This window comes from Podarcis cretensis (genome assembly GCF_951804945.1).
Source record: "Podarcis cretensis genome assembly, chromosome: 4".
In the NCBI taxonomy this organism is placed as follows: Eukaryota; Metazoa; Chordata; class Lepidosauria; order Squamata; family Lacertidae; genus Podarcis; species Podarcis cretensis.
In genome coordinates this window covers 43,095,989-43,121,970 of record NC_137173.1, presented here as the reverse complement: position 1 = coordinate 43,121,970, position 25,982 = coordinate 43,095,989, and the positions used below count along the sequence as shown (strand labels likewise).

The 25,982-nt window shown below is 42.0% G+C and overlaps 1 protein-coding gene across 3 annotated transcripts in view; it reads left to right on the top strand.

The window, feature by feature from the left end:
• HTR1F (5-hydroxytryptamine receptor 1F) overlaps nucleotides 1–25,982 on the top strand; it is a 111,279-nt gene that overhangs the window by 19,489 nt on the left and 65,808 nt on the right. The window contains exon 1 of one of the 3 annotated variants that reach the window (XM_079974845.1): nucleotides 8,875–8,897. The exons of 1 other annotated variant lie outside the window; for it this stretch is intronic. The gene's annotated coding sequence lies outside the window, so the exon portion shown is untranslated. Of the gene's footprint in view, nucleotides 1–8,874; nucleotides 8,898–12,269; nucleotides 12,293–25,982 lie in introns of those variants that run through there. One more of the 3 variants, XM_079974844.1, reaches the window with a different exon arrangement.

Here is a 25,982-nt window from a genome sequence, read left to right as displayed (position 1 = left end):
ATTTGAAATTATCATATCTTAATTAGGGCCTAGCGTAGAACTGAGTCATATCAGGAGTGGATGTCTACCACAGAGCGGGACGGAAGACGGGGCAGGATCAAATCTCCGGGTGATTTGAAGTAGATTGGGAAAGATTCCAGACTCCTGGTTGTTTTTTTTAACTATAGCAACAACAAAATGACTGCCCTTCCTCCCAAACAAAGCTGCAGAAATGAAGAAAGCTGGGAGAGGATAACCAGGAGTACATTTGTGTGAGAGAGGAATGTGAACTCTGTTCAGATCTAATAACCAATTATGTCACTTAATATTCCAAGTCCCTTTTTCCCCACCTGTAGCTCCTGTTGATGAATCTTGGGGTTCTAGTAAAAAAACAAAGCGAGCCTGAATCCTTTTTGACAAAATAAGGATTCAATGTCCTACATTCTGAGGACTTTTCCTTTAAATTCTGCTTACTGGTCACTGAGTGGTAGAAATGATAGCTTAGTCTGAATTTTCAGCAGGAGACTTAACTCTCTATAAACTGCCCACCAGCCCCCAGCTGGACTTTGATTTAAATTGCTTCAAGCTTGATAATCAAAGTTACATTGTATTATATAAGCTTCCAAACATTTGTCACAGGAGGTAAAGCTATCAATTCCAGGCTTGATGTAGAAATAAAATTGACATTCACGGTGCCAGATGTTGCAAATGGCATCAAAATCTGTAAATCTGAATGGTAATTTCTTGCTGTATATGTCTATCCAGGACTCTGTAAGTTAAAATCTGTGCTCCAACGTGTCCTTGGAAGATAGATAGTATGAAGCCAATGAAATTGCCTGAAGCGCTTAGCGGTCTTGATGAACTACCAGCAGTCTGCACTCAGCAGCAAAGTATCTGAAGTGTCATCAGGGGTCACCTCATTTAAAATGAATTATCATAATCCTAGCATTGAACTTCTGAAGGGAGGAATGACGGTTAAGCAAAAATGAACTGAGTGGAACAAAGAAGGCTGTGAGCCACTTCACCAGACTGAGTCAGTGACATCAGTGGACCAGCCCCCACAGCAAACAGATCTTTCAGAAGGTTGTGGCAGAAGTACTTTTTGGAGTTCCCAATAACTGAACTACCTGCTTCTGCAGCTCTCTTTATGCATAACTCACATGGAGGGAATTCACATGTAGGAGGAGGAGTGGGGTCATACCTCTGGCCCTATTCCCTACATCACCCAGTTGGGTTATCACTACTTCTAATGTATTAGTGTTGACTGTACTATGGGAGTCTCTGGACCAATTTGGAGGGCTGTGTCAAAATATAGCATAACTGGGATATTATTTGGCATGATCATGTCTTTGATGAGGAAGGCCTACATTTCAGAAGCTGCTTACACATAGTCTTTCCTCTTCACATGTCAGTGCAGGACCATTGGTGATGTGGCTAGCCCAGCCACATGGCACAAGGAGCAGAACCACCAGCACGCCCTGCCCTCCATCCAAGGAGATTATGAATAAATGTCAGCGCAAAGTATCAAGATCAACGTGTGTCCTGCAGTGTATTGGGTTGCTTATTATTTGCTGTACACTCATACTTACCAAAGGGACCATAGAATCTGAATCTAGCCAACAATGTATATTGGAGTGTTTCAGAACCAGGGATAGTAAATCCCATTTTGATGCTTGAGGGAGATAAATCAGTTTGAAAACACACTTTTAAAAGTTAGGCTGTATTTGCTTCCAAGAAGCTACATTTATTTGGAGGTGAATATCTAAAACAGAAATAATGAATCAAGAAAATGAGGAATTCACTTCCAGAATAACGAGGCAGAGAAAGGAGCATAAAGTGGCCAAAGCAATTGGTAGGCTAATATTTGTGATGGACTTTTACATAACTATTTCTCCCTACTAAAGTAGGAGGAAATAGTATAAAATTCTGACACATTTATCATGGAAGATTATGCTTTTGGTTGTTGGTATATAACTACAAGATGATAAAATCTTCTTCAAATAATACTAGCTTCATGCACACACACCAAAATATTCTCTCTTGCATTCAGCAGCTAATTTTTAATCTTTTCAGACTGAAGACATACGTTGAAATGTTATCTTTGGCTCCCTGTCATATGTGTACTGCAGGCATTTCTTTCCCTCCAGCATCCTCCTACATTTCCTCTTCTGACTTTGACACTCAAAATGTGTTATCAACTGTTAAAATGAAATAAAAGTATAAAACACATAAAGTGGAAACAAGTTACCTATCCATAGCTAAATGTCAGGGGTGTGTGGAAATGAAGTACTATAATTTCAGCTGAAATGACCTTTTATGACTTTAGTTAATTAATGTTAATAATTACAGTATTACATTTAGGACTCAGTTGAGCCAAAGTGGAGGGCCTTTAAATTCAGTTACCATGAGAAAAACTCCCACACTAAGCCATCAGTTAGGGAGATTTCCTTTTTTTGTTTATTGCACAGTGGCTACATTTTGTCCTTAGTGTTTGTCCTTCGTTGTCCATTGCAAACCACCCAGTGATCCTCAGATGAAGGGACAGTATAGAAGTTAATTAATTAAATAACATTAAAAGAAATTGTGCTTTTTGAGCATTTGAAGTGCTCAGCAAAGTTTTTGTCCCTCTCCCGTAATACTAGAACACATGGAGATCCAATAAAGCGAATGCTGGAAGATTACGAACAGAATAAAGAAAGTCCTTCACACAGTGCATAGTTACATGGAACTTTGCTCCCCCAGGATGAAGTGATGGCCGCCAACCCAGATGTCTTTAAAAGAAGATTAGACAAATTCACAGAAGATGAGACTAGCACCAGCTATTAGTCATGGCTGTGCTCTACCTCCACAGTGTAGGCAATGTGCTTCTGAATGCCAGTTGCTAGAGGGGAGTGTGCCCTTGTGTTCAGGTCTTGCTTGCAGGTTTCCCACAGGCATTTGTTTGGCCACTGTGAGAACAGAATGCTGGACTAGATAGGCCATTGGCCATTGGACTTGGGAGCCAAAGTTTAGGACCCCAACCTCAGCAGGAGATCACTTTCACCCACAGCTGGCTCAGCATCTGTCTTCTCCATTCTAAAGACTGGAAGGGCGCAGTAGTGCTGCCTATTGCATTTCATTGCAGCAAACATCTGTCAAGCTGTGTATATTATTTAAATGTACTGAGATATCCAACAGAACCTTTTTTTAAAAAAAAATCAACTTGCAACTAGACTGCTTTTGAAATAGATAGACAGATATAGATACAGGCTAAACCTTAAAAGTATTGGAGCATCAAATCAACCCTGTCTTACAATGTATTCACAGTTGAAGTAACACACATTACCATCTGGAGGAGGATCCCCATAAAACCATTAAATCCAGAGTCTGAAATTGCTTATCTACACCGCTGCATAAACCACTGAAAAATCCATATAACAGTCCAGTTTGGTATGTCAGTATTTATATTCAGTTTCCTGAAGCTAAAGTGTCCGCAATCCTGGCATGAAATGACATTTCTCAACATGGTTTCAATGCCAGCAGCCAGGCAGGCAGACAGGACCCGCCAAGCCACTTTCATAAGCAGATGTAAAAGGTTTGCGTTCACTGTTTTAAAAGGAGCTGGGGGGGTGAGGAAGAAAGTCTATGGTAGGATGGAAAGCAACCCCCTTTTCAAGACAAATTGAGATGTAAGCTTGGACCCAACTTGAAATGGCCCACAAGTCTTAAATCAAGGAGGCTGGCATAATTACCTCCAGGACCAGAGGAAATAAGCTGGGGTTCACAACTGAGGAGATGTTGTTTGCACCCAAGTCCCACCTGTAGCCTTCCAGAGGGCATCTGGTTGATCCCTTTGAGAAGAAGACACTGGATCAGATGGGTCTTTGGTCTGATCCATCAGGGCTTACATTCTTATGGCACACTGTTAGTTGAGCCCATCCCAAATTGAGTGGAGGGCAATTTGCCCAGCACTAGTTGAGGAAGAAACCTTTGCTTGTGTCACAACAGTTGTAGCAGCATTAGGTGTGAAGCAAGGCCTGTCTGGCTGTGAGACACGTGGTTCATTCAGCTTTTTGCTCTAGCCTTTCTTCTACTCCTCCTCCTGAAAATCCAGCTGCATGGATGCAACATGGAGCATCCATGGAACACAAACTGGCTTCTACTGCCTGAAAGAAGACAGTCACCCTGTGCCAGTTCTCTTTTCTGTTGATACTCTGCAGTACAGCTTCATTGCATAAAGCACTGGCTGGGGCTGATGGGAGTTGTACTCCAAAACATTTGGAGCTCTGGTGTTGCAAATCCCCATTGATCTCCATGGAACTTATTTTCTGTAGCGCAGCTAAAATCTTCAAGTGATAACTATGCAGAAGGTACAAGTGAGTCAGCAGAGCTATCCTCCTGCCTCTCCAAAAGAGCAAAATTTATAATATTGGAGCATGTTATGGAGTAACCTCATATTTTTCTCTTTTCAAAGCATTTGTTGGGGGGGGAATGTTGGGCTGTGCTAATATTTATTCAAATGCATTATTCAGATGCATGTTTTACTATTGTTTTTCTACTTTTTTTAAAAAAAAGCCCTACATAATAAGCAGTTTGTAGAATCACGACTAGCAGACGTTTGTCATATGGGCAGTCTATGGCATATTCTGTGAGTGGGAAGATTATAAAGCAGCTGCTCTCCATGACCTGCTGCTTTGAAAATGTGGGAGTGATTTTCATGTGACGGGGTGAGCACTTGCCAGTAGGAATGGTGAGGAGAGGTGACACTTGTTCTGAACTGTGTGGTAGAGATCACTCACTCTGTGCAAAAAGGGATGAAGGAGCAGCATTAAGGAAAGGGGGAGGTGAACCCCCTCACAAGTACTATCACTGAACTTTCAGCTACAGCTTTTTTTTTTTATCACAGACCTTGGGACCTATGATTGTGACCTGATATCACCCTCAGGTCAGTTTCACACCTGAAACAAGCTCTTGGGGACAGGTTTGCAGTATTTCTGAGAACATCCCTGAGGGCTAGAGTAAAATGAATGTGAAAATGGCAATTATATTATTAAAAAGAACCATCGAGTAGATCCTTGAATTAAAGCCCTTATCAGTCGACTGTTTGAAAGAGCTCTTGAGTGTCATAAAATCCAGCTTCAATATATGTTCAGATGAGAGTGTTCTGGGATTATTTAGCACATGGCAAAAAGACAAGGGTCTCTTGTGGATAGCATCTCATCAGGGTAGGAATCGGGCCTTTAGTATGACAGACCTTGTCCTATGTGCCCCTATGAAACTCGCTCCTGCTTCATATCAGACAGGCTGTCTGTATTATCTTTTTCTCTCTTTTTTTGAAAATAGGTTTTATTTGATTTTACAAGTATAAAATTATGACAATTTCAAATACATACTCAAATTTAGAAATTTCTATGAATCTCCCGACTTCCCCCCATCCCCTCCATGGGTCCTATTGTCATCATTTTCAACTGCATATTATTTCATTATTATCTTTTAAGCTACCTACCTTCTTGTGAGAAAAATGTGGCATTCTTAAGCAGAGAGTAATCATCATTATAATTTTTTTTTAACACCATTGAAATATAAATCTATATTTATTAGTATAACCTTTCCTTGCAATTATCCCACATTTAACTGTGTGACATTTTCTTAAATGATCTTCCAGGAAGACTCTGTGGCAGTCTATGATAACCCAACTAAAATCTGCATCGGTGAAAGCATTTGTATTTGAGATAATCTGCTTTGCTATTCCTGTACATCTACTAAAGATATTGAAAGATGCTACTTGTTCTATTACTACTATTACTATTATATTTATTTATACCCTACCTTTTTCCTTGATAGGGACTCAAAATAAAAATAAGAACAGCTAAAAACATAGAACCTTAGCAATCATTTAAAAGCAGTTAAACACTGATAGAATTAAAACCATATATTGTTGTGAGTTGCGGGGGGGGGGGGGGGGGGAGAGGTTAGGCTGTATGCCTGAATCACCTTCTAATTCCTGGATCCAGCAAGGATTCAATTGCTGGAATGGCCAGGCCAGCTTCTTGGTTGAAGTAATGGTGTAAGTATAGATTGTTAAGGTAACAAAGGAAGTGACTCTGTGCCGGAGAACAAAGGCTCAACTGGCTGGTGGTTAGAAGGAGCCCTCAAGTAGAGTTGAGGTGTGTGAAAACTAGAAACAGGAGGATGCAGACTGAAGCCTGTGAGGGAAAGACATGCTTGATTTATGGTGAAATACAAGGCTATGAGAGAAACAATACCTTATTGGGAGGGTTCATGCTATGGATCCCCTCCATCAGTGTAGGCTCAGTGTAAATAAACCATATAAGTGTAAATAAACCATATATCATAAAGACACCACAGTCTCTGCTGTCCCTCATTCTGAGGAACCCCTGGAGTCTCAAACCCAGTGTTTTTTCTGGAGGGACGTAGGGGGACGCATACCCCTAAACATTTTGTGAATCTAAGAGGAGAGAAAAAACTTTTAAAAATATTAAAAATTTAGTTTCTAGCATGGTGAATCGTCAGTTCCATTGCTACCCCCAGTGGTGGCCTCATTTCCTGTCACAGTGTTTCCTGAGTTTCAAACGGAAGTGAGCGTTTAATGTGTGAAGTAGGATCTGGAATCTAGCACGGTGATTGGTCAGTTTCATTGTATTTACTCTATTTATTTTTCCCGATTTGAACTATAAAATGGTGATTTCCTTGAGTCAAAATAAGAGTACCCCTGAACATTTTTTTTAGAAAAAAAGCAGTGCTCACACCACTTGGAGATTGGGGTGGAATGCAGCAGTATATACTACTAGATATACTAAACACAAACACATACATACATACAACATTCTACTAGAATCGAGGCTGGCCCTAACATTAGGCAAATAGCCACCTTCAGCAACCAATGCTGGGGAACAGAGCTGTAATGGGATGTTGGAATATGAAGTTATGCATTCCAGGCAGCTGGCCCTGCATTGCCAAAGCTAGCCTCAGGTGTGGTAGAGGATGTCTCATCACCAAAGCTGAAGTATGACTCAGCTGTCCATCTAACACGCTACAGTACAGGTAACAGGAAGGTGCACCATCTTGTCCTTGACAGCAAAATGCCTTGGGCCAGCCCTGAGTAGACTGAATCAATTTCAAGTTTTCTCCTGAAGTTGCTGAAAGGATCTTGAAAAATGCAAGGAACCTGCCCCCTTGAGCTTTGTCTGTCTTGGCTTATTAAAACAGGTCATGAGAAGCTGGGCCCACCATTGTAGATTAGTAATGCATAAGGGGTTAAGCTCCAGGAACTGGAAGAAGCTTTTGTTCAGATGTTGTTAAAGAGACACCTGCCTCTGGTCCTGCAGGTAGCCTATAGCCATCCTGAATAGTAATCATTCCTGGCACTGGAGAACAATGGGATGTTAAGCATTATCACCTCATAGAATCATAGAATCTTAGATTTGGAAGGGAACCAACAGTCATCTAGTCCAACCCCCTGCAATGACCTCAATATGGATCACCCTCACATTATTCACTTAATAAGGTAAAGGTAAAGGTACCCCTGCCCGTACGGGCCAGTCTTGACAGACTCTGGGGTTGTGCGCCCATCTCACTTAAGAGGCCAGGGGCCAGCGCTGTCCGGAGACACTTCCGGGTCACGTGGCCAGCGTGACATCGCTGCTCTGGCCAGAGCCAGAGCCAGAGCCAGAGCCGCACACGGAAACGCCGTTTACCTTCCCGCTGGTAAGCGGTCCCTATTTATCTACTTGCACCTGGAGGTGCTTTCGAACTGCTAGGTTGGCAGGCGCTGGGACCGAGCAGCGGGAGCGCACCCCGCCGCAGGGATTCGAACCGCCGACCTTTCGATCGGCAAGTCCTAGGCGCTGAGGCTTTAACCCACAGCGCCACCTGCGTCCTATTCACTTAATATGTGTAGCCTAATGTTAATGACCAATGTACATGCCTCAGGTGCCAGCTCCCGAGGATGAGCCCTTTTGGGGGCCCCAATTTTTTTTTGGGAGTTGCGGCTGCCCCCCTCCATGTCCCAAAAGCACGGAGGCAAAGTGCAAAGCCAAGCAAAGCAGCCTCCCACCGACGGTGGTGCCAGGAGGACGTGAAGGAGGAACCACCGGCCACTGAAGCTGCATGGCTGCACTGGTGGAGGAAGAGGAGTACAGGGGGAGCCCACCGGCCCCGGCAGCGCGATCCCGGCAGGGTGCTATCACGGCTGCCCTCCGCCCATGCTAGGCACTCCGCGCTGGCGCGCCCCGCCTGCTCTCCGCCCCCCGGTGCCGGAGCATGAAGCTCCACCACTGCATGGCTGCCATGTTTGTCGCTTCCTCCTGCTGTTCCCAACATCCTGACGTCACATACGTGATATTGGGATGGCAGACATGATGTCATGTGTGTGACGTTGGCCCCCACAATTGCCCTTGCAAGCTGGCACCTCTGGAGCATGCTATTCAATTGATGCTACACATTCTCCTACAACACTATGTGTGCATGCTGTGTATATATTGTGCATATTCTCTGTAGAGAATATATAGAGGCCTATCTAGTCTATATATGTAGAGGCCTATCTAGTCTAGCATTCTCTTCCCACCATGTCCAACCGGTGCCTATGGGAAGCCCATAAGCAGCAAACAAGAAGAAGAAGAGTTTGGATTTGATATCCTGCTTTATCACTACCCGAAGGAGTCTCCAAGCGGCTAATATTCTCCTTTCCCTTCCTCCCCCACAACAAACACTCTGTGAGGTGAGTGGGGCTGAGAGACTTCAGAGAAGTGTGACTAGCCCAAGGTCACCCAGCAGCTGTATGTGGAGGAGCGGAGACGCGAACCCGGTTCCCCAGATTACGAGTCTACTGCTCTTAACCACTACCCCACACTGGCTCTCCACAAGCACAACAACAATCTCTCACTTGTGTTCCCAGCATACTGCCTCTGATCTTGGAGGTAATGTATCGCCATCATGACTCTCAGCCATTATTTGTTCACAGTCTTCCATTGAACGAGAGATTAAAATGAACTATATAGCTACTAACACTTAGCACAATCTGCCAATTATGAAACTCTGAGAGGGGCAACAAAGACCGTTGTATAAGGAAACTCGTCAGCACAGACGTGGCAGTCGAGCATAAGAAGGTGCGATGCAAAGTCTTCCAAAGAGCTCTATGTTTTGATTACAACAATCGTTCTTTTTCTTTTTTTAAAAAAAAAAAATCCTTGTTCCTTTTTCTTTTGTAAAGACTTTGTTGTATCTATCAGGCCCTGCAAAGCAGATTGCTAGGCAACAGACTCTGCAAAAGAGGAGCTTCCGCTCAAGCCCATTACTGTTGAGTTGCAGAAAGAGACCTGACAATATGGGAAGCCCACCGGCTGAACTTGTGAAGGCGGAAAGGAGCTCAGTAGTGCGGGGAAGAAAAGGGAGAGGCAAAAGGCAGCTGATAAAAATAAATGGTTTCAACGGTAAAGCATGAAGATAAAAGAGGGAATTGTAGCACAATTCTATACACTTGCTCAGAACTAGGGATGGCTAAGCATGACCATTTTGGTTTCTCACAGTTTTTCAGTTCCCAAGTTTCCATAAGAGTTTGCAAAAAAAAATTTAAGTTCTCATGAAAATTCATTGGCATTTTAGTATGAAATTCTCCTAATTCGTTACATTGTTGTATGCAGTTTTTTTCTAATATATATACGTTTTTGCAAAGCATTTCCCTCTAATATACAGCACTATTCTCACTAATCTATGCATATATGCACTTTACACTAATAAATTCATTTTTAGAGACATTACTTGGCTGGAGAACTGAAAAATTGAGAAATTGAATTTTGGACAGCAGTAGTGTTTTGGTTCACACGCTCTTTTTAGAAAGTGCAGGTTCAGTAGGTTGCCTTTAAATAAGAACTGAATCCAGTTTCTTCCCTATCCTAAGTCTCTCTGGGTGGCATTTCAACCCTTATCATACTCAAAGTAGACCCATTAAAGTTAAGGTACATAGATAAGTTAGGTCCATTAGTTTCAATGGGTCTACTCTGAGTAAAGCTTATTTGAGTCAGGTTACCAGAAAGGCAATTCCAACTAAACATCAAGAACTTTCTGAAAGGAAGAGCTGTTTGGCAGTGGAACGGACTCCCTTGGGAGGTAATGGACTCTCCTTCCTTGGAGGTTTCTAAGCAGAGGTTGGATGGCCATCTGTCATGGATGCTTTAGTTGAGATTCCTGCATTGCAAGGGGTTGGACAAGATCACCCTCGGGGGTCCCTTCCAACTTGACAATTCTATGATTCTGTGATATCCATGTAGGGAATTTTGTCTTTGTGATTCCTGCATTCACATCAGTATAATGCAGATTCTCATTTTGTGCTAGTTCAAGAAGCAAATAGCACATGTGCAGCACCTTACAGGGACTGAAATGCAGAAACAGACTCCCACTAAGCATACGCTGCCTCCATTCCACCACATGAATCACAAAGAGGGTCCTTGACTTTCAATTCTCTGCCAGTGCCTCCTTGTTTTTGCTTTATACCTCTCATATCTCTCAAATAGTTTATGAGGTTTTTAATGCATTTCCGAGAAACAGCCTTCAGATTAGTACACACAGTAAACAGCATTTTAAAGGGTCTGCTTTATGTCAGTTTCTCAACAGAGTACTGAATCGGTAGCTTAATATTTGGGGAAAGTGTGTACATTTAAGCAGTAAATGAAAGTGCCAGACTGACAGCCTTAGGAGCTAAATCATCTTTAAGCATCAGAGTAGATATTTTCACCAGAGGAGAGCCATTTCATATTCCTTGGAGTGCAGCTGGAGTTTCCTTTGAAAATATTTCCTTTTAACCTCCACCTGGTATTTACAATCTACTTACAGAAGCATGCAGTAGAGACTGATGGGTCTTAGCCCAGGTACCATCATGGCAGACTGGCTGTAGAAGTAGTTCTTAGGATGATGAAACCTTTTCCTCTCTGGCTACATGCCCTGCTGACCTTGAAGGAAACACCAGTTGCATTACACAGCATTAGGGTTCTCATTGTATCCAGAAACAGCTTCTTAGGTCTGCCATGTCTATTAGTCTCTCCCATCCATATGACCCATCCTTTCCAGACTATTGGTTTAGATAGTGTCAGCCCAATATTTTGTGGTGAGTGATGCTCCTCCCTCCCAAGAGAATCTACCTCACAAATTATTCTGGCACTTCAAGCAAACAAAACCCAAAAGTGCCTCTTCCCTTCCCTGGCAGCAAAAATGCAATAAATAAATAGCTTGGACCACCTTTTCATGTCACCCAAAGCCAGCTGTCTGAGGCTGGCTAACCATCTGAGGAAAACTCTGGTCAGCTCCCAACAGAATATTAAAAACAATAAACATAAAACATAAAAAACTTCCCTAAACAGAGCTGCCTTCAGGTGTCTTCTAAAAGTCAGTTAGTTGTTTATTTTCTTGACATCTGATGAGAGGGCGTTCCACAGGGCTGGTGCCACTGCCAAGAAGCCCCTCTGCCTGGTTCCCTGTAATCTCACTTCTCACAATGAGGGAACCGCCAGAAGGTCCTCAGCACTGGACCTCAGTGTCCGGGCAGAACGATGGGGGTGGAGATGCTCCTTCAGGTATACTGGGCCGTTAGTCAGGCAAACAGATTTGTGTGGACAAGCACTTTCTCAGGCTGAAGAACTAGGCCTATGCCAGGAGATTTATAGGACTAAATGGAACCCTGCTGGCCCCTCCAGTCACCTGCTGCAATACCACCCTGCAACGGTGGTACTGAAACCCAGGCAAGAGCTGGCTGAACTCCACAGTAGCACAGAGAGTCTACTACTTGAGTCTGACTGGTAGAGTCCTTGGTTTAAGATTGTTTGTGCCTTGTACAACCTTATTTGCAATAATTGAAACAATCTCCCTGGTTGTAGGTAGTGTGTCCATGTTTTTGTTTCATTCATAGCATTCATGCAAGGCAAACTGCAACCCCTGTGCAGATGGCCAATGTATGTAGTTGACTGTGTCTGCCGCTACAATGTCATATTTAGGACTTCAGGTGGTGCATGTATCAAAAGATTCTTGAGGTTGCACGTGGCTTTGGCTTGTCTTCTAGCAGATTTCTTGCAAGTCTAAACGCACAATATTTCCGATGCATTAATGCTGTGGCTGTTAACAAGGCAACTGATTTGTTTAGGCGTAATCACTTGTCTACTGAGAGCCGAACAGAATTTATTAACTTAATTTCACACGCATCTCCAAATTACACGTATTAGTCAGCACTTGAGTTTACAGTTTTGTGTTTTCTCTCTTTCTGCGGAGCCAGACCAAGAGGGGGAAATGTCACTAATGTGGACATTTTTCTTTAGATTAGCAAAAGGTATGCAATGGCATCTTCCAAAGGGTGGGGTGTAGGCATAGCAAAAAACATTCCATTGACCAAAGCTTTAGAGTGTGCTGGCAAAATTCCATTAAACTCATAGTGTTGCTTATGAACATGTAGAATCTACTGCTTCTGTTGTGAGGTTACATGTCATATGTTACACCCTTATAGAAGTGCTGTCATAATCATGATCCAAAGACCATGGAATACAGATTTATATCACACTACAATGACGTGGGGCTTATATTTTCAGCTACTCCAGTAACATCTGGATTCAGGGAGGGTTTTGCTGCCCAAAGGAGTATTGCTCAGCCCCATTCATATGGTTCTAGCTAGCAACCACAGATTTACCAGAGCAGTGTGAAAAGAAACTATGGGACTATGACTCCAATGTATTATTGTAATTTATGAATCAGCCTTTAATATTGAGAGATCCACATTAAATCACCACAGCAGAATGTGGATGCAGTTCCCAATAGGAAAAAGGTACTGCTGTTTACCAGATTGTATAGTACTTGCTGGAGGTTTTACATCTGTTCTTGCGACATGCAAGTTTTGGCTTAAAAATTTAGCTTCTAAATCTACATCATAGCTCACATACATCCTGATATAAAATTTTAAGATATGTAGATGTCAACCTTTAGTTCTTTATCTGAGGCATTTTTGCCCTGCCTTTTGCAAAAGGGGCTTTCGCTAAAACTATTTAAAAGAAAATAAAACTGGCAAGTGTTAATTATAAAATAGCAAGTTTTAAAAGCCACACTGACTGCAGCTAAAAATCATGAAGTCAAAAATAACAGATCAGTCAGGTAAAAGAGGACAAGCATGTTAGGAAGTAATTAAAAGACCCAATGGGACAGGCTTTGTCTGGAGGTGAAGAGGTTGAGGAGGCACCAGGCAAACATGCCTACAAATGGAGCTTCATAAATTGGAAGTCACACTGAAAAGTTCCTCCATCCCACCAATGTACCTTACAATGATAGGGACCAGAAAAGGCCTCTGAATGAGATCTTGACTGACGGGCAGGTTTATGTTGAGAAAGATGTTCCCTTAGATACCTGGAATTAAGGCCACCACTTAAAATTGATCCTCAAAACAAATAGGGAGCCATAATGGCAGATCAGATCCTCGGAAAGAAGTACCATTGATTGTAATGAACATACCATAATTCCAAGTAAACATACTGACAATGTGCATAGAAATAGAGAGATTTGTGTGATCTACTTCTTGAATTTCTGAGTATGCATCCTGTTGATACAGCTTTTTTAAAAAATAGTTTGCTTATTGGCATTGGCCTATGAATACTTTATGTCATTGTTGAGAACAAGGTCTGTCTGGTAAACTTCAGACACTTAGACCAAAATCAACACAGAATTAAATTGGGTCTACCCCACTGATTTCAATTGACTGAAGTACCTTACATCAGAGTTGAAACGCGGCCTTAGTAAATGGGATGGGGTTAGTGCATAATAGCTTAATGGGAAGAATAAAGCACCCAAAACATTAAAAAAAATAATTATATGTCTCTGGGTGTAGTTAGGTCAATCAAAAGAACAAAATTCAAGCAGCAAAAATCCAACCATTCAATGTATCTTTTCAGGAGCATCGTCCTTGGTTTTTATAGATATAACACTTTTATTTAATAATGCTTAATAATAATGCTGGTAATGTCTGGACCTCTATTGCTTTTCACAGAAAAGCTGAGGCATCATAGCAATCCTTTATGCCCTAAGGTCTCCAGTGCAGTTGGGCTTCAATGAAGTCATACAAACCACAGGGAGTCAAGGGAGATTTTGTGGTGTTCTCTTAAATTATAACTGCAGAAATTCTGCTGTGTGGAAAGTGCCCAACTTGTCCTCCTTTTTCCCCTTATTTTTCCCAAGAATAAACCTAGGGTAAGGGTGGTGGAACAATAGATTGCTATGAGAATACATTCAAAATAAGTCATTTCTTTGCAACCACCAATAATTTGCAGGGCTTTCTGGACCATGTCATGTTATCCCCATGAAGTATATTGGGAAGAAAAGACCATGGAGCTCTGCTTCAGGGAAGATAGCCTTCTTGTATGACTGAAGTCCACCTTTGGGCATCACAGCACTCTCACACACAACCACTAGCCGTAGCAATAAAGGATGTAAGTGTTTTGTCTTTTGTGGGGAAGGGGAGTCCTGAGCATCATCAGTTTTACTTCTGTAAAAAAAGTGATGTGTTGTGCCCATGACAGTTCCATAGAGTTCCCAATGTACTCCTGGTCTCAAAACATTTGCATGATAGCTGTATTTCTTTTGTATTTGTGGCCTTTAAATAAATAGGTGATATATGCACTCTGGAGATGGAGAAGGGACACACAGCTTTTTCTTTCTGCCTAGAATATTATTTTTAAAAATACAAGACAATATTATTACCATTATTAGTAGTAATAGTAGTTTAATTTATTGCCTGCCATTCTCCCTTAGGTCATGGGACAGCTTACAATAATTAAAATGCAACATTAAAAAGAGTTTAAAATAACTTACAATAACAAAAATAGGCTGGGTCCTAAAAACATACATATCAAGTGTAAAAAACAGAGTAAGGAGGTGGCTGAAAGCTGTGTAAGGAAGATGCCAGACAGAACTGAGGAGATGCTACAGAGAAGGCTCTCTCCTTGGCCGCTAGCACCCCAAGGTTCTGAGGGTGGTGGAACAACCGAGAGGGACACCTCTGTCAATCTTAACAGTAGAGGGGCCTGTAGAGTAAGAGACAGTGTTTCAAGGATTTGGGATCTGAGTTGTTTTCTGCTTTAAACACTAATCTGAGCACCTTGAATTAGGGTCAGAAATGAATTGACAACCAGTGCAACTGCTATAAAACAGGAGTTTTATGAGATCTAAATGAAACCCCAGCCAGTAATCTAGCCACTGCATTTTGACCAACTGGAAGTTTCCAAGTCATCTTCGAAGACAGCCCCACCTAGAGTATATTGCAATAATCCAATCTGGAAGTTACTAGCGTAGCCAAGTCCAAAAGAGACCATCGCTGGCAAACCGTCTTGAAAATTTCACCTTTTGCCACCAAGGTACCTGAGCCTTCAGTGACATAGCTGAATCCAGGAATGTGTGCACACACAAGCTGCAGACTTCTAAGGAAGTGCCACCCCATCCAGAACAGACCATCTCCCCAGCACCCAGACGTAAAAACTGGGGACACATGACACCTATGACTTTTCAGGATTCAGCTTCAGTTTATTGGCTACATCCAGCTCATTGCTGCCTCCAAGCACTGGTCTAATACTTGAACTGTCTCTTCCGATTCAGATGGGTTTCATCTGCAAGTTGATGGCACTTTACTCCTGATGACGACTCACAGTGGCTTGTACAGCATAGGGTACAAGATGGAAACCTTTGGGGCAACACAGGCCAACTCCCATGGTGCTAAACAGTAGCCTCCCATAACTACTTTCTGGAAACAGTCCTGGAGGTAGGAATGGAACCAGTTAAGGACAGTTTCCCACTTTTCTGAGATGCTCCAGAATGATAATGTAGTCAACATTATCTAAAAAGTGCACTGCTACATTGAACAGCCTTCTTTGAGTCTGGGCTCTGGTTTTGTTTTGTTTTGTTTTTTGTTTTGTTTTTTTACAGCAGGGCTCTGTGACATTGTCACCCATAAAGCTGAATACAGTCCAACAGCCAGGTATCATTGCCTGCCAGGTGATTGACAGTGCTCACCCCTGATTTTTACAGGAGAAAGCTGCCAGGGAGGAAAAAGGTTTATTGAGTCCCTAATCAGCCCTTGCCATACACTGCAGGTTCATCAACTATGGAGGTACATAACAATCCAGCCAAATTGTCTTTTTTCCAACCATGCAAACTAGCCACAGACTTCCTAAAATCCCATCTGGAATTTGCATTTAGAAAAATCTCTAAATTCATGCAATTAACACTGCAATACTTAGCCAACCCTATTAGCCACTACTGTGGGTAGAGTGGGGGCAGGGGAGAGAGCTGGCTTAAAGAAGCTGCTTTCCTCCCTATAGTTAGTCATGAGCATTTGTTGCTGTTTTTTAATGATAACACTTTCACAGAGGAATCACTTTGGGACACAGCAGTAATATCTTTTTGAAAGTGGGAGTCCTTTGCAAGAGTTAAGCAATTTGTTTCAAAGTGCTGCATCACAAAAAGTAGGGTGAGTCTCTGCAGGGAAGGTGCTTTAATGTGAAATAATTTCATGTGGAACCTTTTATGTGACTAAAGTGCATAAATACTGGCATTGCCCATGGTGAAGGTTTCTATGTTTTTGTTTTTAAAGCAAAGACCTTTGTATTCTGTGAATAAAGATGGAATGTTACGCAGCAAAAATAAAATACAGGGGTCACAGAAAGTCTGCACTTATTAGGTTATGGCTTTTATGAACGTAGAAATGTGTTTTGTACTATTTGAAGTGTTTTAGAAAATGTCCAGGATGTGGTGTGGTAAATCTAAAAGGTTAAATTAGCAAACCATTACATTTAATTCTGTGTTTCTGAGCTTTACATGGCAATCTGAATGCTGCCTGGGGATTGCTCAGTGGCAGAACCACACTTCTGAAGCCCTGCTAGTTTCTGATGGTGAGAGTGAAAGGTTTATCTCTCAGGGCCAAACAACACATCTGTGATCAGAACTTCCAGCGTTATGATTTTTACTTTAAAGAGCCAATTTTGAACATTGATTAGAACAGTTGGCTATATATACTTAACCCTATAGAAGAATCAAATAGCAGCAAACCAGATGGGGCTGAAAAATAACAATTTGTATGATTTAAGAGGATTTCTCACTGATTAAAGAAGGTACACTGTCCTGGAAGTAAGTGCCATTGACCACAAACGGACTAAACATGCATGGGATTACTCTGTAAGTTTTCAAATCAATATTACATCCCACCTGAAAAGGCAACTTTTGTCCTGAAGATCGAGATGGGCAAACATTCGATGCAGACCTATTCAAACCCGCTAATTGTAATAGCAAAGTTTTAAAATAATTTTCTCTCCAGCCTGCTTTGTGTTAAAACATCAAAAGCATTTTGGGGCACAGTAGCCATTCCAATGATGGGTTGGTTAAACTCTTCCATGCTTTGGGGGCTTTCTTCAAAGTGCCTTTATAAAGATTAATTAATTGCAAATTGCAGTCCTGAGAGGTAAAATTAATTTCATTACCTCAGATGAGGAGTGAAGGAACAAAATCCAAGGCATTTGCCCAAGGCCACATTAAGGATGTTGTCATATCTAAGTTTACAGCTTTCTTCTTCAATTCCCCAACCTACCAACAGCTCTGTGACTAATCTTCCCTCCAGCCTCTATTAGGTTCCCCCCTCCCATTTCATCTTTCCTTAATGGATATCTCTTTGCCTCCTGGCTCCATCTTTCCTCTTCTGCGTTGGGTATTTCACATTAGATTCAGGAGGACTCAATTATATTTCTAATTTCATCTTATTCCGATGGTTGATAATTTATCAGATCTCACCCTTAAGCCAAGGTTTTGCCAACAGCAGTTCTCATAGTATGTAGGGATGTAAGTATGCATCCTGCAACCTTTTCAGGTCACCAGTAATTAACATATTGTTTATCTCAGTGCTTTTTTCTATTAAAAAAATGTTTAGGGGTACTCTCATTTTGACTCAAGAAAACCACCATTTTATAGTTCAAATCAGGTGAAATAAATACAGTAAATGGACAAAAGTACAAAGATTCACAAAATGTTTAGAGGTATGCACACCCCTGCATCCCTGCAGGAAAAAAAGCACTGGTTTATCTACCATCCATATTCTTATTATTTTATTATTATTTACTAAATTTATATACCACTCTATACCCGGGGGGTCTCTGGGCGGTTCACAGAATAAAATCAAGATATACGACCACAAAATACATAATTAAAATAAAAACAACAACCCAACCCCCCCCTCAAAAAAACCACATTTTAAAAAAGCATAAGATGTAAATTAGATCAACCAAAGGATTGGTTAAAAAGGAATGCTTTTGCCTGGTGCCTAAAGGTGTATAATGAAGGCATCAGGTGAACTTCTCTGGGGAGAGCATTCCACAGATGGGGAGCCACTGCAGAAAAGGCCTGTTCTCATGTTGCCACCCTCCGGACCTCTCGAGGAGGAGGCACATGAAGGAGAGTCTCAGAAGATGTTGGCCTTTTGTTCTAAAGATCCCATCCCATCACAATGTAAGAGAATAGTGGACTTGTGTGTCCCACTGTATCAAAGTCACTAGGACTACTTCTCTGAAATTCCAAGAGCTTTCCCAATTTTCCTGGCCCATAAGCAAGCTATGGTTCCCCCCAGATACAGGAAATCTAGGGCAGGTGTTCATGAAATACAAAAGAGAGCAAAAGTGTGGGGGGGGTGTTGCCAATTTGGGAGGGTTGGCATTGTGATGCTGCTTGTTTTAGGGGCAGTTGGCTTGAGAGTATTGCCTGTTTTGTGCGGAAAGAATTGGCTTTGGGGTGTTTGCCTGGGTATTTTTGCCTGAGCACGTTCTCTGTTATTTGATGTGTCAGCTTAGCCTGGCTTTTGTGTGCTTTGGGAGAAGTTTCTTTGATAAATTATTTGTTCTTGGTGACCAGCAGGCTCCCACAGCAGTCTTTTGTGACTAGGCTCGCCCCACCCGTCCAGACATTTTGTGATTATGCCCTTGACAGTTTCTTGGTTGGAGATATGGGAAAACTCAAGTATCTGAAAACAAACCCAGGAACCTTGTAAGCAAATACTGTGTACACAGTACCAACGTAAAACACAGATGGGTCATTCTTTTTCTTGATTTGGGTGAAGCCTGGCTTGGGAGAAACCACATCAAAGCACAGTATTTTATAAGAAATGACAGGATACATACCAGAAAGATACGGATTGTGGCAAATGTTGTGTGCACACCGCTTCCCAAACTAGTCATGGGAGTGCACTGAATGCAGATTAAACAGGAGTGTGTACACAGCCATAGACTTTCCTATATGAACAATGACTTTAGATACTTGCTTTGGGACAAATTTAAAAGAAAAGAGGTGTAAAACAAACTAAACTTTTCTGTAACTTTTTGATGAATACAAGACCCAGGGCTATATGAGGCCTTTTTTGTTGAAGCCAAGCCCAGAGAATCATCAGTGCAGAAACTAGGCATTGTACATCTGGATAAATGACCTATGTCCTTCTGGTTTCATTTTTTTTTTTTTCAAATAATATTTATTCAAATTTTCAAAAAAAAAATACAAAAAGGAACACAGAATACAGAAACACAACATATCCAAAAGAAAAGTAAAATAAAGAGATAAAAAAGCCAAAAACAGCCAAAAAGAAAAAAGAAGAAAAAAAAATACAATAAAAAAACCAACCTTAATATAGTTCCCTTTCTTAACTTATTTCCTTGACCTCCTCACACCTCCCCCTTTGTATTCTACTTCAAATAGATATTTCAGCAAATCCTTCATCCTTGTTTTTATCCTTATAACTTATCTTAATATACTGTAATTTTCCATTCTCTCTTTTACCAATTAGCCATCCACTTTTACTTTATTTAATCTTATTTCTCATTTAAAACTTATATATCTGAACTTATTCTCTTAAAACGTTTCCCCTGAGATCATAGAAATTCCATTCCACGATTTTCCCATCTCTCATTAAAAGAAGGGAAAAAAAGAAAAAAGATATACACTTTAGATTCCCAATTTTTCTTTCACCAACTCTGCTCCCCGGTCTCGGCCCCTACCAACAGTTCCATCAATAAGAGTCCATCAACCCGGAGATCTTAAATCCGAGGCTCTTAGCTCTCTTTCATGTCCCCTCTGCTGATCTTTTTGATAGTCTTTGGTGTTAAAAGACAAATCTCGGGGGAGCTCCAACCCAACAGTAGTCATATTCCTTCTTAGCAAGTCTGCCAGGCTTCCATAGTTGAAGATAGGGCCCAAAGAATATTCCAAATCTTGTTTCACACTCCTTCCAAATCCAAAGGCCCCAAAGACTCCAATCTCCACCTGGCTCAGATTCACATCCCAAAAGTTACCCAATCCCCACATAGGGTGATCTCTCCACCCCTCATTTTCCACCCCAAGCCAGGCTCTCACCTCCAAAGACTGGCTTCTCCTAGTAGCAATCATATAGGGCCTCAAGTTATAATCCAACATTTGCCTCTGTAGGGTTACAGCTCCCCCTTGCATCACTTTCACAGCAGCAGCTTTCTCCTTCTCTGGTTCTCCAATTTGTTCAATTAAGATAGACTCCTGTGCCGGGTTCCTGTCAACCTTCTGGTTTCAGTGGTTTGTGTCCAGATTTTCACCCCCACAAAAGAACTACAGTGGTACCTCGGGTTAAGTACTTAATTCGCTCCGGAGGTCTGCACTTAACCTGAAACTGTTCTTAACCTGAAGCACCACTTTAGCTAATGGGGCCTCCTGCTTCTGCCGCGCCGCCGGAGCACGATTTCTGTTCTCATCCTGAAGCAAAGTTCTTAACCTGAAGCACTATTTCTGGGTTAGCAGAGTCTGTAACCTGAAGCGTATGTAACCTGAAGCATATGTAACCCGAGGTACCACTGTATTAAGAAAAACAGTTTCAGTAATGCAGCATATAACTAAATTTCATACTGCTATGATTACACTGAAATTCTTTTTCTTGCACAGGTTTCCATCTGGATAACATTGGGGATGGCCCAGCTGCAGAAACAGCCCAAGTGATAGTTTGGGTGGCAAAGTTTTCAGGCAACACACCTGTGAAGCAACACAAATTCAGACAGGTGCTCAGCTAGGAGGGTTGCTTGCAGTGCCACAGAGGACACTGCAAAATGTCACATGGCACTATGTTCCATCAAGATGTGTGGGCCAGTATCCCCTGCAAAATCTCAAGGGACCCTGGACCTGCATCTCTTAGATTATTTGGTGCAACTACTTTGAATAGCAACACTTATGAGGCTGGCCTTAGAACAAGGATGGGGAACCTGTGGCTCTGCAGATATGACTGAACTGCAGCTGCCATTATGTGTGACCACTAACCATGCTCCCTGTTGCTAAACATCTGTCAAGACTCCAAAACATCTGCAAGGCCACAGGCTGCCCATCCCTGTCTTAGATAATATGTAGTATCATTAAACGTTACAACTGGATTTTTTGGCACATGTTCCGCATTGGCATTTTGAGAGTGGCATAGCACATGAGCTTTAAAACCCTCCTTTGTGATAGGAGGACCAGAATACTGATCTACTTTAGAGGGTGATTGTAGCACTTAGTGAGATAATATGTGCAAAGTGCTCTGAACTTTCTAAAAGTGTAATAACAACAATAATAACTTCTCTTGTGAAAGGGTTGCTTCCAACGATTCATTGGGGGATTTATTTTAAAGAGAAACCCTTTTTGTTATTCTGATTGCAAATGGGAATTGGTGCACATGGTAAACCTTAGTGGTGCACCGGGAACCATGGCGATCTGCACGTGGAAAGTCAGCTATGAACATGGGGGCCAGATGACTCATCCTGGAGGCAACAGAGCTCTGAGTGCTTTATTCCTGTCTGCTAAAATTAGAGCGAGAATTAAAACACCATTGCATTTTTAGTGTTCCCATAAATTTGTGTCAGCCATGTCAGTCAATATAATTAACGTAAAGCCATTACCAGAAGGAAGAAGCCACGGTCATCTTCCCCCCACCCCCAAATGAGTAATGTGTTGGAAATTTAATCTAATGTCCATAATAGCATGAATAAATGAAGCATAAATAAATAGAATTTATCCTTTAAACAAAGGTCATTACAAATATCATGTGACGGCCTGAAAATGCAGGGCAGGGGAGTCTCTCACCAGGTATGGAGTTTCTGTCTGCAAGAAGGTGCCTTTCTCAAATGAAGTGACTTTCAAGAAACTCTCTCCTTCCTGGCTTTTAGCTCAAGGTTCAGGGTTTCTAAGCAACTGCACAAAGATTAGAATAATGCGGAATGGCTTGTTGATGGTGGAAGACAGAATGTTCAGTGATGCGGTTGGCTGTAAAAATAAAATAAAATAGTGCAACATGTCCTCCAAGTTCCCGTCCTCCCACTCTCCGTGCATAAGTGGCTAATAACAGCCAGAAAAATGGTTGCTTTCGTGAGAAGGCTTAAAAATAGCACGCTGCTTAGTTCATCACAGGGAAGGTTGTGTAAAGGCACCACACACCCTCAAATATGCAAGAAATGACCTAAGGTGCAATACTCAAAAGTTGAGATCCCCTTTTAAATCTTCAGGACATGACCTGGGGGCAGATAATGCAAAAAAGTTGGGGGTTATAAACTGGATCAAATAAAGTTGGGGGTTATAAACTGGATCAAATAAATAATCTAAATAAAACAAAATAAACTGACTCAGTAGTTTGCTGGTAGGAACCGCTTCCTGCAACTGTAAATAAGTTGAATGAAAGGGGGAATTTGTTTCCATTCTGACTGTAGTCAGAGGAGGAAGGTACCCAGGAAGCACCATGCAAGTGGATGCCACAGCCACTGGTTTATGTACTTCCTATACGCATTACATTTTTATTTCACTTTTCCTCCAGGGTGATGCACATGCTGTCATTCTGTCCATGTAACAACGCTGTAAGGCCAATTAGGCTCAAAGATCACACAGATCAAGACAGAAGAAGGATTTTGAACTCAGGTCTTCCCAATTGTGAACTGGCAATTGTGATGCAATGGGCCAGCCTTCCCCAACTGGGTGTTTTCCAGATATTTTAAACTACAATTCCCATCGGCCCCACTTGATTGCGGCTGATGGGAGTTGCAGTCCAAGACATTTTCAGGGTACCCAATTGGGGAGACTTCATTTGCCACAGTTTGCACAGCCACTCAGTCCCCTCTGGCCTTGCTCAGGTGAGAAACCTCCTGACTTCTACTGAAACTCATTGGGGTTCTTCTCCCTTCGCAGTTGGTGGTTCCTTCCTACCTGCAGTCAAACTACTTCACCAGCCGTCACTAGTGAAAAGCAATGAATCAACCTGGCAGTATTTCAAAGACAGCTTGGCTGCATCTTGCAGACTAGACTGCCTGCTGTCGAAGGTGCCTCTCTGATGTCAGGGCCGCTGTCACGGAAGCAAGCAGTTGGAAGACTCCCTTTCAAATTGCGGGTACAGACGCTGTGATGCTAGCTTTTCAACCAGTGTCATATTTTCATAGGCAAGTAGTTTTCTGACTCTGGCAATGTGCCAGTGCTGATCTTCATTGAATGGAAGCCTTTTACCTTTGAGAGCCAAACTGCATGTGTAACCTTCCCCTGGCATTCCCCTTCTCCCATACGCACCTGCAGTCAACTGTATGGAAGATGTAACATGCGAATGTTTGGTTTCTGAGCCATTCATGACTTAACAAACAATTTCTGATCTCAAGCCTGTTATGTAAAAAATCAGTTTTTTTAAAAAAAGAATTTCAACTCCCCCTTCACACCCATGACAGTTTAGAAGTTCAAAGAAATATGATACTATCTATCTATACATACACATACACATACACACACACACACACATCCTGTAAAGACATCTGTGTGGGGGAAGATATGTCCAAAGCTAATGACATTTTCCAGTGAACTGGAAGCAATTTTATAGAGAATGCAATGTAAGGTTTCTTAAATAACATACACTGGTGCCATCTGTATGGCAAAAACATTTTACAAGCATCTAACAGATGTACTAGTAAGTCGACTGCCAGAACAATTTGTTTTAATGGAGAGGACACATATTCAAAGTAAAATATGGGGATGCTGTCCACTCCAGATTGCAAGTGAAACGTAATTCACACAGCTGCGTGGTGAAAGGGAAAGTTACAGGGGACAGAAAATGCAATCCTGTAAATGATAACCTCAGTATTATTATTATTATTTATTGAATTTATATACCGCCCTATACCCGGAGGTCTCAGTATAAAAGCAGACTAAAACTGTTGTGCATTCCCGAATACATGCTTTGTTTCTTGAGATCTGAGGTTAGGATGATGGAATAAAAAATAAAATAGGGCTAGGCTGCTCTCCTATACCCATTCATCTCTGAGTAAGCCTTATTTCTGAGGCTTGCTTCTGAGTAGGTGCATACAATATTGCACTGTAAGAATGGGAAGGAAAGATGTCCTAAAGAAACTGAATAATCCTAACAGTCTGGTAGAGATATACAGTACCATGGAATTTCTTTTTTCTTATAACTGAAACTGACTCTAAATAAATTGTCAAAAAGGTACTGAACAATATCATTAAGCCATGCCCTTTGTTGCACATTTTTAATAACAAATCACAAATCAGTGTGCCAGGAGAAAAACAAAATCTCCATAATGGCAGCTCACTGACAGCAATATAAAGACATATTTTATTGTCCTGATCTCAAGAGTTGACAAAATAATCAGAGGATCAGGACAAAGGATAGAAACAGGAGCTTTTTTGCAATTGCCAAGTAGGACCTGTATGTGATTTTCCCCCAGCCCACAATCCTATCAAGCACATGATGATTTGAAGCAAACCAGCCAAATGTTTTATTCAAGCTCTCTTGTAGTGTTTGTATTTATTCAAGTAGGTTTTAAAAACGGTGATCATAACATGCCCCCAAAAGGACAGATGTACAGAGCAATCTGATACATAACTACTCAAATGTAAGTCCTATTGTGTATAGTATTGGAGTCTTGTGCATACTTAGCTGTGATAAGTCCCACTGAGCTCAATGCTAGCTTCTTCTGAGTAAAGACAAGTCAGGAGCTAGAGTCAAGCATAGGTCAGCAATAAAACAGCCGGTGTCAGCGAAGTTAGATCTTTATTCAAAGAAATCAAAACAGTGCAGGCCTAGTGATCCCAGCAACTCTTCCCAGTAGGTCTTGCCCCAATGAGCCACTTGCGAAGACTGAAGGTCCCTGCCTTCCCACCAATCTCTAAGGCTCCTCCTCTCCATGGTCTTTCCCAAGCAGTTGCAAAATGCATCTGTGCACAACCAATCTCTGCTCTGCTCTTTTCATTTTTCTGCATGTACTACGACAGGGGTAGGCATCCTAAGGCCCACGGGCCACAAGCAGCCCATTGGGGTCATTTAACTGGCCCACAAGCCGCCCCCAAACTGAGCTTCCTGCTCGGCAAGTCCCCACACGCTGAGCTAAACCGGCGCAGCGCAGCATGGGGACTCTCTTCCAAAGCACCAGAAATCACGTCTGCACAGCACAGACACCGGAAATCTGCACAGATGCAGATGCCGGAAATTGCGGCCACGCACACGCACAATCCGGCCAATGCACAATCCACTGGAGTGAACTGGCCCAGGTGACGTAAACCTTGCCAATCCCTGTTCTAGGAGATCTGGGGGAGGGGAGCTGGTCACAGCAGGAGGGGGAGACTCCCCGGATTCTTCAGCAGCTTGTTTCAACTCTGCCTCTTGGCCACCCTCCTCTCCAGCCTCCACTTCAGCCTTGGTGTCTGAACTGCTCTCTGCCACAGCCTCTTCCTGCTCACTAAATCCTGCTACCTCTTCTGCTTCCAATACCGCCTCCTCCCAGCCTGCTCCTTCCTCTCCCTCTGAGCTATGGCCCATGCATGGCATTAAAAGTTAAGGGAGAGACCTTTTGAGCGTCTTCAAGGACATCAGAATTGTTTCCAGATTACTTTGAGATGAATAGACTACTTCCCTTTCATTCCTGTGTATGAGTTATTGTTCTGTCGGCAGCCATTGAGATGGTTACAACAGATGCATTTGTTATGTT